Source organism: Macaca thibetana, chromosome 6, assembly GCF_024542745.1.
Source record: "Macaca thibetana thibetana isolate TM-01 chromosome 6, ASM2454274v1, whole genome shotgun sequence".
Lineage (NCBI taxonomy): Eukaryota > Metazoa > Chordata > Mammalia > Primates > Cercopithecidae > Macaca > Macaca thibetana.
The window spans coordinates 14,092,103-14,104,188 of NC_065583.1; the positions used below are offsets into that span (position 1 = coordinate 14,092,103).

The 12,086-nt window shown below is 39.3% G+C and overlaps 1 protein-coding gene across 6 annotated transcripts in view; it reads right to left on the bottom strand.

Annotated features, from left to right (window-relative positions):
* The window catches only part of TENM2 (teneurin transmembrane protein 2), a 1,303,382-nt gene that overhangs the window by 604,080 nt on the left and 687,216 nt on the right, over window positions 1-12,086 (bottom strand). The window lies entirely within an intron of this gene.

Here is a 12,086-nt window from a genome sequence, read left to right on the forward strand (position 1 = left end):
TGGGGGCCTTTAGGAGGTGATTAAGTCATAAGGACAGAGCTGCTGTGAATGGGATTAAGACCTTGATAAAAGAGGCTTCACTACTTTGGGAGGCCAGGGCGGGCAGATCACCTGAGGTCATGAGTTTGAAACCAGCCTGACCAACATTATGAAAACCCATCTCTACTAAAAATACAAAATTAGCTGGGCATGGTGGCATATACCTGTAATCCCAGCTACTTGGGAGGCTGAGGCAGGAGAATCACTTAAACCCAGGAGGCAGAGGTTGCAGTGACCTGAGAACGCACCACTGCACTCCAGCCTGGGTGAGGAGAGTGAAACTAGGTCTCAAAACAAACAAACAAACAAACAAACAAACAAAGGCTCCACACAGCATTTGGCCTTTCTACCATCTGCCATGTGAGGTCACAGCAAGAAGGTCCTCATCAGACCTCAAATGCTGTTGCTCTGATATTGAACATCCCAGCCTCCAGAAGCGTGAGAAATAAATTTCTGTTCTTTATAAATAACTCAGTCTCAGGTATTCTGTTATAGCAGCACTAACAGACTAAGACAAGATGCAATAATACTTTCTTCAGCAACTTATTAAGCACAGACTTTCAGACTTCAAACCCAGAAGGTTAGGTTCAGTGCATCTGGAAGAGGACGTAAAACATCTGCATTTTTAATGTGCATTCTCGGTAATATAGATGCATGTGGCTCCATGCTCTGCTAGATCAGGGATTGGCAAACTGTGGCTGATGGGCCACATTTGGCCTACTATCTATTTTTCTAAGATCTGTTGAAACCCAGCAACCTCTATTTAAGATTATCTATGTCTACCTTCACCCAAAGTATAGTCTATGTTTACTCCGCCCAGTGAGAGAGTTGAGTAGTTGTAAGAAGTTATAAGAGCCTGTACAGTTAGCAAAGGCTAAACTATTTACTATTCTTTACAGAAAATGTTGGCCCACCTCTGCTCTAAATGATATTCTATTAAGCTTTATGCTTCAGTAGCCACTGTGAAGGACAGTATGGAGATTACTGAAAAAACTACAATTAAAACTACCATACGATCCAGCAATCCTACTACTGGGCATTTATCCAAAGGAAAGGAAACTAGTATATGGAAGAGACATTTGAACCCCCCATGCTTATTGCAGCACTGTTTGCAATAGCCAGGATAGGTGAATCAACATAGGTGTCCACCAACAGATGAATGGATAAAGAAAATGTGGTGCATATACACAATAGAGTAGTATTCAGCCTCAAAAAAGAATGAAATCCTGTCATTCACGGCAACATGGGTGGAACTGAAGGGCATTATGTTGAGTGAAATAAGGCAGGAACAGAAAGTTAAGCATTGCATTCCATGTTCTCACTCATGTGAAAGGTAAAAAACAAAAGCAAACAAAAAAGTGATCTCATAGATGAAAAGTAGAACAGAGAATACCAGAGGCTGGGAAACGTAGGGGAAGAAGTGGATAGGGAGAATTTGTTAAAGGATGCAAAATAACAGCTATATAGGAAGAAATATGTTCTAGTGTTTTATACCACTGGCAGGAGGACTACAGTTAACAAAAATATAGTATATAGCTTCAAATAGCTAGAAGGAAGATTTTGAATATTTCCAATGCAAAAAAAAAATGATAAATGTTTGACATGATAGATACGTGAATTGCTCTGATTTGATCACTATACATTACATGTGTCAAAATATCACTATGTACCCTATAAATACGTATAATATTATGTGTTCATTAAAAACAAAGTTTTAAAAAGGCAAAAAAAGCCTTTTGATATTAAAGAAAAGGGCTGTTGATATATAATGTAACCCAGTTAACTGAGATTTCTTTAATTTGGAATCTGTAACAGAGAAAATATAAAATGTGTTTTCCTTCATATAACTTGTTTTAAAAACCCTATATATTTAATAAGAATGTAATAAAAATGAAAATAAGATAAAATTTAAAAAAGGTTTCATGCTTCAGACTTAAATTAATGTACCAAAATACTATGATGTTATAACAAGTAAATAATCTTCCCATGATATTTACTTCCCTATCCTGGCCTAGTAGCCCTTACTTGATATGATACCTGGGTCCCTCATAAACTTCATTCTTTTCTTCTTCCACCATGCCTTTGCTCACTGTGTCCCAGGCATACTGGCCTTCTTTCTGGTCCTCAAACATGCCACGATTATTATTTGCAGGTCCTCAGGGACCTGCAAACAGGCCAGGTGTGCTTATGCTTTTATCTTTTTAAAGATTCAATGAGTATTTATGTAACATTCACATGTGCTCAGGAGACATGATAAGTCATTGGCATCCACTGGTTCTTCTATGGTTCTTCTCTACCATTATGGCCCATCCCTTACCTTTGCTGCCCTTCCAATGAAGAAAGAGCATTGAATATGGAGTGTGCAAATTCTGGGATTTTTGTACCTTGTTAGAGTGTTAAAAGATGGCATTTATTTAAAGAGATTCAAAGTTGCAGCACTTTGTGGCCTGAGTATTCCCACTAGCAAGCAATTCTGGCTTCCCCTGTTTCTCTGTCTTTCAGGATTAGCTGTATAATATACAAGGCGCAGTGCAATATGAAACTGCAGGTCTTTTGTTAAAAAATTAACAGCTTCAAGAGAGTCCAGAGAGGACAGAAGGGTGTTAAACTAAGTGGGGGGTCCTTCTGAGCACAGACAACTGCATAGGTCACATATCCAAAAGGTGGCCCTGGCAGGGGAAAAGAGCTAGTTTAGAATATTATTTTGTGTTTAAAACTTGTGTTTTAGACATTCTCCACATCTACTGGCAAAAACATTTCAACAAAACTCACAGTAAGATCAGTCCAATTTGTTTGCTGATAGATGACACCATGGGCTTTGATTAGCCAAATAGTCGAGTTAACATACAGCAAATATTATTTCCTACCAAATTCACCTACACATCTATGAATATTTTGGAAGCTTCATGCTTCCCAAATTTGAGCAAATGTGATGTGACTGATACAGCAAAGCGTCATGATAAAATGATTCTGTTCATGTTCAACACAAGTTGGCAATTGGCCCAGAATATGTGTAAATAGCACAGTTGAAGGCTTTCAGATCCTAACTGAACCAAAGTAATGGACATCTGCTGTTTGTGTATAGTGTTGGTAGGACTTTCAATCAAGGTGGCCTGCTTTTCCTTGGTCAAGAGGTGGCCATATCATCATAACCAGGAATGAACCCACTGTCTTAGGATTTGGTCTTGACTAGAATAATGCAATGACAAAAATTTAGTGGAATCATATAAGGAAAAATTGTTGGTGTAGATTCATTTTATTTATGCCTTGAAGAGATTACTTCAACATATATTCCTGCTACCTACTTCACTGGAGCTGTCTTGCTTCCAGTCTGTTCTAGTGTTTTTCTTTTGAATCTGTTCATTGATTTGATTCTGATATTTATTTGTAAAACCTTTTCTCTATTTGAAGTCAGTTTCTGTTGCTTACAACCAGTGAACCAACTCTATCACAAATACGATGTGGCTATCGATCATCTGTAATCTTAAATAACTAACAAAATTGCTTATATAATGAAGACATAATGTTTATAACCTATTGCACTTATCGTGTAGGCTTCATTGCTTCGATTGTTTCTATAATTTATTTATTTAACACTTTTATTAATAATAGGTGCCAGCTTGGAAGCAACTTTACCACTGAGAATTCTACTGCAAAAGTAGCACATCTGTGCTGACAGGATAGCTCACTAGATTGACCTAGATAATGAGTTGTATAATTCAGGCTCCACAACAGACACTGAGCTAAGAAAATATAAGTAAATGAGTGAAAATGAAATTCACTACCCCATATTTCATGTTATGCATTGCTTAGCAGAGCTATTAGTTTGTCTTCTTGCTGGGAAATGGGATTTAGAGGTTTCTAGAGTCATACCATCAGCAAACCCTCCCTGCAATCACTGCATAATGCTAGATGACTTCAAAACGAAGTAAATGTTAAAAAAAAAAAAAAAGTGAATGAGATATGTCAGATGAGTATAATGGTAAAGATAATACAATTCTGGATAATCTCCATCCCCACGCAAAATGTGAAATTCTTTCAAGTTCGCCCAACACGTATTGAGTAGTTACTCCACTAGCAGGATCAGAAATAGATAAACCAAGTGAGGTGCCCAGGGAGCAAACGATAAGGAGGCACTCACTCTCCAGACTGCTAAGCGCAGACTTGGTACCTGGAAGTGAGTGCTTCTTCATTGTGGACCCCTATGCACCTCACTTGTCTCACTTTTGTTTAGGCCCTATTTACTGGGCCAATGAAGAGCTTTAAAGAGAAATTTTTATCCATTCAAATCTGGTAGGAGGCAAGTTTACCAAGAACTCTAAAGTAAGGTTGAACAGCATATATGGCATAACTGAGAGACACAAAATGGTAGAGAAAAACTGCATTGAACTGGCAGTACCCATAAAGGTAGTAAAAAAAAAAAAAAGTTAGTAAAAGTACTACTACTATTTGAAATTGGATGGCTGTATTTGTTTTCTCTCTTAGAAAACATGACTCAGACTGATGTAAGAAAAAAAATTATTGACTTAGGTAACTAAAAATTCCAGAGGCACAGTGTGACTTGATTTGGAGGAGAGATGGTGTCAATAATTTATTTCTTTTTCTCTATCTCCTTTTAGATTGGCTCCATTCTCCAGCAGACAAAGTGGATGTGGCAACCCCAGACCTTCCAATCTTTCAGCTGCAAGTTCAACAGGAATAAAGACTTCTTCCTAGTGGTTTCTTCCAAAGCCCTCAGATTAGTGGTTTGCCTAGCTTGTCACATGCCATCCCAGAACCAATCCCTACAACCAGAGAAATGTAGTGTATTGATTGGTTTAGCCCTAGGTCACATGACTTCACATGACCCACCTGTGGAAAAGGGCTCAATCCTCACTCAAACTACTTTGGCTGAAGGCTTGGAAGAGATGGAGCCAGGGAAAGTAGACACTGGGGAGGCAAAAATAAAGGTTCAATAAGTATGCCTTTACATATGGACCAGATATTGAATATTAAAAACCAGCACATTCTGAAAAGAAGAAATATAAGCAAAAGAAAAAAAGTGGGAAATACGAGGTAGTATTTAGAATTAGTAAGCTATCCAACTAAGGTCAAGTGCAAGAATGTTTTAAGAGTTACTTAAATATACAGAGATAGTCAGGCACGGTAGCTGTGCCTGTAATCCCAGCTGCTTTGGAAGCCAAGGTGAGAGGAATGTCTTAAACCTGGGAGTTCAAGGCTGCAGTGAACTATGATTTCAAACCTGCACTCCAGCCTGTGAAACAGAGAAGACCCCATCTCTAAGAAAAAGAAAAATAAATAAATATATAAAATTACTTCCCTGTTACTCTATTTTCCATCACATTCTTTGCTTCCATTATTCCACTTAATACTTGTGTGTGAGTGTGTGTGTGTCTGTCTGTGTGTGTGTGTTTGGCCTCTCTTCCATTATGCAAAGTTTCATGTTTGTATTGTTCAGTGTATCACTAGGATGTTGTGCACTGTTGGTCCTCAATCATTTTTTTGTTGCAAAAATAAAGAGATGAATCAATAGAATAATATATGAAAAGCCGTAAGCTAGCCTAGAAAAGTAATCAGGGTCAGATTGCATTTGACTCTGAAAGTCAAGCCGAAGAGTTGAGACTTTATCACATAGCTAATGTTGGGAGCCCAGACATCAAATTACCGGAGTTGTACTCCAGAAAATTAATCTTGTAGCTTTTTAACCTGTAATGAAAGAGAAAGAGGGAGAAGTTAGATGACTCGTTGGAATATTATTTCACTATTTCAGGTCCAAAGGATCTGATGTGAGTGACAACCGTGGCAGTAGAAATGCAAAGGGAAGTACAAATAAAGGCATACATAGAAAGGATAGAAATTAAGGAAAGAGAGACATGGAGAGGAGTCAAATGGAATGAGACTGTGAGGCTGGTTACCTGGAATAATACGAATACTACTAACAGGAGTCAGAAGCTATAGTTGCTTGGTGGTTTGGGGGAAGTCTAAGATGAATTCCAGCTTGGACATGCTGACCAGGAATTCAAGGGGGATGTGTTCCCCTCACTGTTGCAAATGCAAGAAGGGACTGAGCACACATTTGGAGTTACAGATTTCTCCTCCTGAAGGCAGAAGAGGAGGAGGAGGAGACTGAAATTATAGAAGAGGATAAAAATAATAAAGAAGAAGAAAAAGCAAGGAGTAAGTCCAAAATTATTGTTAAATGTGGTAATGAGATTGGATTTTATGCTAAATATAGTATAGTGAGAAACTATTGATAGTTTTTAAACAAAGGCATAATGTGATTTGATTTACATTTTTAAAAGATGACTTTGGATGCTATAGAGAAAGTACATTTAAGGTCAAGTAATTTCCAGTCCCAAAGATGAATGCATAATCCATGACTCCTCGCTCTTGGCATAGTCTAGTTTATCAAGGTCTTCTGTCTAGATCTTTACAACAAAAGAAAACCCTACCATTAAGAACTGAAAGGAAGAGGATAAGACAGCAAAGGAAAGAGAAAAAGGTTAGTGAAATAAGATCATTAGTCCATGTCACAGCTGTAGAAATTAAGGCTAAGACAATTAAGTAGTCGGAGAGAAGTGGCAATGATGAAAACCAAATATGCCATCGACATTCTGTGCTCTTAACAACTGTGCTATACACTTTTCTGGTGGGCTCAGTATATCTTGTTCAAGAAGTTGGAGGGACCAGGATTTCTTGGGGTAATGCATATGATAGATAACAACTTGGAAGCTATGTGTGTTCAGGACAGAAAGAACCCCTTTGACCTATATTGGACCAAAGAGATTGGATAATTTGTCCAAGGTCACAAAAGCACTTAGAGTTAGATCTGGACACACAGACCAGGGCTCCTGAGTACCACAGGGCAGAGTGATATTCCCATTCTACCGTGTAGCCTCTTTCCATGCTGGTACTTAACAGGATCTTAAGTTAACCATTAGACTTGGAAGTAAAAACTAAATTCTGGAGTCACAACTTCCACATATGTCTCAGATCACGTTACTTATTATGAAAGGTAATAGCATGCATGTGAGGAGAATCGGCACCAATATTGCACATTGACAAAAGAACATCCTCATTTTATAGGAAATCATGTCATCCTACTTGAAGTGTGGCTCAAGAAAAAAAAAAAATGAGATGGCTACTCCTCAGCAGCCTCCAAATAAGAAATACCTTGCACATGAATTTCCATTGTGCAGACCTAGAAAGTAACTTAAAGAGTAAGTCAAGAGTCAGACAAATATTTTTTCTGAGGTTGAGTATCATTTACCTTTAATCATCATATATTCAGCCTTACACTTTGTTCTTACAGTTTTTGCCTAGCCCTGACATATACACGAATGGCCAACTCAAATGAGGATATTGACGCACAATAGAAATTAGTGTGCAAGGTAGTTCTTATCTGGAGGCTGCTGAGGAGTATTCATCTAATTGTTTTTCTTCAGCCACACTTCAAGTAGGATGACATGATTTCCCATAAAATGAGGATGTCCTTTTGTCAATGTGCAATATTGGTTCCTGTTCGCCTCACATGCGTGCTCTTTTGTACCTGTAGTAATAAGTAACATGATCCGAGACATATGTAGAAGTTGTGGCTCCAGAATTTAGTTTTTACTTCGAAGTCTAATGGTTAGCTTTATCTTTCAACTTTTGTACTGAAATCAAGAAACAGACTGTTTACATGCATTGGTTTATACTGGCTTGCCTTCACAGATCAGAGGGTGTTGAACCATAGACTCAAGTTCTCTGTAACAAGTCACAGAATACCCAGGTGACGGACTCATACAGCTCATACCAGATTGAGTTCTACTTGTATATTCACATTAAAAATATTCACCTTTTAATCTTCAGGGTCACCTCTGATTCTCAAGTATTAGTTCAATGTTATTTTGCCTCCCAGTATCATCTGGTTTTATTTTCTGCAGTTGTTGTTACTTGTAGTTGTCTAAATACCCTTCGTGTTGCCAAAGAAATGGCTTCATTTTATTTGAGCAACGATTACAAATAAAATCAACTGTATCATAATGAGTCTTAAAGCCTTAGTTAGCACTCTTCTAACAACCTTTCAAAGGTAGATCAGCATTAAAGATGTATTATGGAGATCTCATAAAAGTTAAATATATTTCCTAAGAACCTTAGCTGAATTAGGGGCAAAGCCAGAAAAAAAGAATTATTACCTCTCCTTTAGCCTTTAGGCCATGTTATAAGAACCGACACCCCATCAAACAACTTCATAAATGTGAAGAACCTAATTAGAAAATTAATTCCCAATTATGCATAGAGAACAAGTATGCTAAATGAGGAAGGGACCACAGCAGGGAAAGTCAAAGCAAAGTGGAAATTCTTTCAGTTGAGAAACCTGCTTCCTACAGAAGACTACAGATATTGAGACCCAGGGAATGCAGCTTATTTTATGGAAAAAGACCCTGTGGCTTTATTTCTCTGGCCTTGGGAACTGACATTTTTACTTACAGAAGGTCAGGAAGTTCTAAAACTCTTAGATGTATAGGCTGTCTATCTTCCAAAGTGGAGGTGGGAATAGTGAAATGACCACAATAACCACCTTATCAATCATTCTTTTCAATAGGTAATTCCGGAGTCTCAATGTATGCATGCTTTATCTATATAGCTCAATTTCCATTTGAAAAACTAGAAAACGTACATGCATAAGAATGCATATTTTATCTTTGAAATACTGAGCAGTACTCTGTTGCCAGAGACTTTGATATGAATCTACTACTTATAGGAGGAGGACAAGGGATTCACATGTAAGAGGATCAAATATATTACATTTGCTTAGATACTTAATACATTGTTAGCACCCTCAAGGCACACAATGATGACAGTCTGAGTAACTAATGGACTCCTCAAAAACACATCCATATCACTCCTGTCTGTGTTTTCCAAGGGACAGTCCCATTACACCACCGCTATAAATGGGTTTCATGTGCAATTAAAATGAAAATGCCATAATGGGCCATGACATGAGAAGAAAAGACAGTCTCAAAAGATTTTCGTGTGTGTGTGTTTTTTTTTTCTTTTTCTGAGCACTGAAAATTATCTCTTTGTCAGCCCTGTGGTTTGGTCACAGTGCAAGAGCCTTAGACTAGGGGAACGTGTTCATTATGAGAATTCCATTACTAGGCAAGGTGCCAGGTGTGTTGCCTTGTTTGGAAGAGAAAAGAGCGCTGAGTTCTCCAGCACCACCTGCCCATTAAACCCCTGAAGCATTTAGCAGCCTTTTAGGTCAAGTTGGGGGATATTAACTTGCACCAGCAAAGGCAAGGCAGGAGATTTGACTTCTAACCCAATAATTTAATATAGTGCCTTACACATCAAGGTTGTGTTGTAAGAGATGGTAGCACTATTCAGGTGTTGCTCAGAAAAAGTTCATGGTAGCGTTAATCCGGTGTTGCTCAGAAAAGAGAGGTGGTGGTTTCAAATTAAGACCTAAAGAGGGAATTATTAAGCTACATACTCTCTGTGGCGTGACAGATGTTTAACAGTCTCATCCTAAAAGTCGTCATTTTACTACCAATGAAACCACAGGGCTCTGAAGAGAAAAGAAGTCTGCTGTATCAGGATGGTACCATGGTAGAACAAGAGGATCAAAATCTGGGCTGCCGCTAGGGAGGGGCCACAGACTGAGCCCTTCTCATTTGCCTGAGATGCTTCAGAAAGTTGCCTGAAAGTTCCTCAGATCAAAGTACAGGCATTTTGAGAACAGAGCCTTCAAACTGTTTCCTAGTCCCTCAAACCAATTTTGACTAGTAATTAACTGATTCCCAACATCAAAAGGTGAGATATCCCAGGAGGAGTCAAGGGAGATCAAAGCCTGTGGTGAGGGGTCCGCCTGCACCCCTTCCACCCTCCGCCCTCTTTCTCAGACAGACATCCCTCCGACTGCAGCAAGAGAACAGTCGCATCGCTTCTCACTGGAGACCGACATCAAACAGACTTCCAAATAACTTGCTGGTGTTTCCAGGCCCTGTTAAGAGAAAATGAGGAAGGTACAGGTCCATGACCATATGGTCCAGATTTTCTAGGATGATCCAGGTTTCTAATATTCAGTCCTGTTGTCCCCATCACTGGAACAGATCCCCAAACAGGGTCACTGTGGTAAAGAAAAACTGAGCAGTGCCTGACATATAGTGAGCAAAGGTAATTCCCTTATTTTGCATATCAACGAATAGTAGAATTCCTAATTATTATATTTTTAAAAATACGTTTTTTGTGTGTATACTTTTGTAGTATAAAAAGAAAAGGCATTACACATTGGCTTTGCATAATGATAAATACCCATGTGTATTTGTCTAAGCCTTTGTCTAAGCCAGGTGCTGGGCATAAGCCTGACAAAGCTGGTCAGTCTCTGTGCAGAATGGGTCATTTCCCATGATGCTCTTACTAAGGCATTTTAATATGACATTCAAAAATGCACTTGATTAGTTCAGCTCGCCATGTTTTCATCTATACCACTGCTTGGTTTCTGTGTCTTTCCACAAAGGTGTGGGCACATAGGGATGCTGATCCTAGCAAGTCCTGAGGACTGCTTTTTGGACAGAGAAAATCTGTACCCAAAGCTTTTACAGAGCTTGTGCCCCAGGCACTCTTTGAAACATAACTTCAGGGGGACTTGGAGTGAAACTGTGCCAAAAGATTGAACAAAGGAGATAAGTGAGAGGGAAAGTCAAGACAAGGCTGAAGTTTCTAAACTGGGAAGGGCTCTGCCAGTGTCTTGAGCTCAGACTATCTAAAACTGAACCTACAAGCACCTCCTACAGATGGGGGTCAGACCATGGGGCACCTCCAGGGCAGTCGTGCATTATTAATTTCCCTGTTCCTTGAGAATGTTTGTCCTTGTGAAATAATTCAGTAAATGCTGAATGAACTCAGCACCTTCCCTTCGCAACATCCTCCTTTTTTTTTTTTTTTTTTTTTTTTTTTTTTGAGACGGAGTCTCTCTCTGTCGCCAGGGCTGGAGTGCAATGGTGTGATCTCGGCTCACTGCAACCTCCTTCTCCCAGGTTCAAGTGATTCTCCTGCCTCAGCCTCCTGAGTAGCTGGGACTACAGGCACACGCCACCATCCTCGGCTAATTTTTGTATTTTTAGTAGAGACACTATTTCACCATGTTGGTCAGGCTTCTCTCGAACTCCCGACCTCAGGTGATCCACCTGCCTCAGCCTTCCAAAGTTCTGGGATTTACAGGCGTGAGCCACCGCGCCCGGCCATCCTCCTTTTCTTATGGTCCTGCTTTGTCAGTAGAGTCATCTGTCTCAACAGTCTCAATGGGCTATTTTCTTGGATCTTTAACCCCACTGTGGATCCATCAACTCCACCAGCCTCTCCTCTGTCTGGTCGTTTCCAATGCTATTGTGCTAACTCCTATATTTATGTCTCTTCTGCAGTCTACTGTAATGTCTTAGGACTGGTTTCCTTATTCCAAACCACCTTACATAGCATTATCAGAGTCATTTAAGTCCCATCTTTGGTATCATCACGCCTCAACTCCTGAAACCCATGAAAGTTCCAAATTACCTACAAGAAATAAACAAAGTAGAGAAATTGTCCCACATCTCCAAATCCTATCCATGTATTTAAGGGCCTTTCAATTGCTGCTTTCTCTCCTTTCAACAGTGAACAACTGTTATCCTGCTTTAGAATTTGACCCAAACTTTCAGAAAAGATGGAATGAGCAATTGGCTTGAGTTGAATTATAGCTGCGTCCTTTTCATGAGCCATATGGCTTGCCGTAGTCCTTCCACAGCCACTTATATGTCTAACGCTGGGCTTGAATGTCTCTTACTTTTTAAACTGTACTACTGTACTTGTGCTGTTATTTTTCATATGATAAGATGAGGGGACATATGGAATTCTCTCTATGTCCCCAGGTTGCTATCACAGCCAGTCTGGTTCATGCATTGATATTACCTGCCTAGCTGAATTTGTGTATCTTGCCCCATAGCATTTGTCCAACCGAAGTGAAGCAGGATTGCCACCAAGAAAAAATTAGTCCCAACAACACCTTTTAGTACCAATTGTTTCAT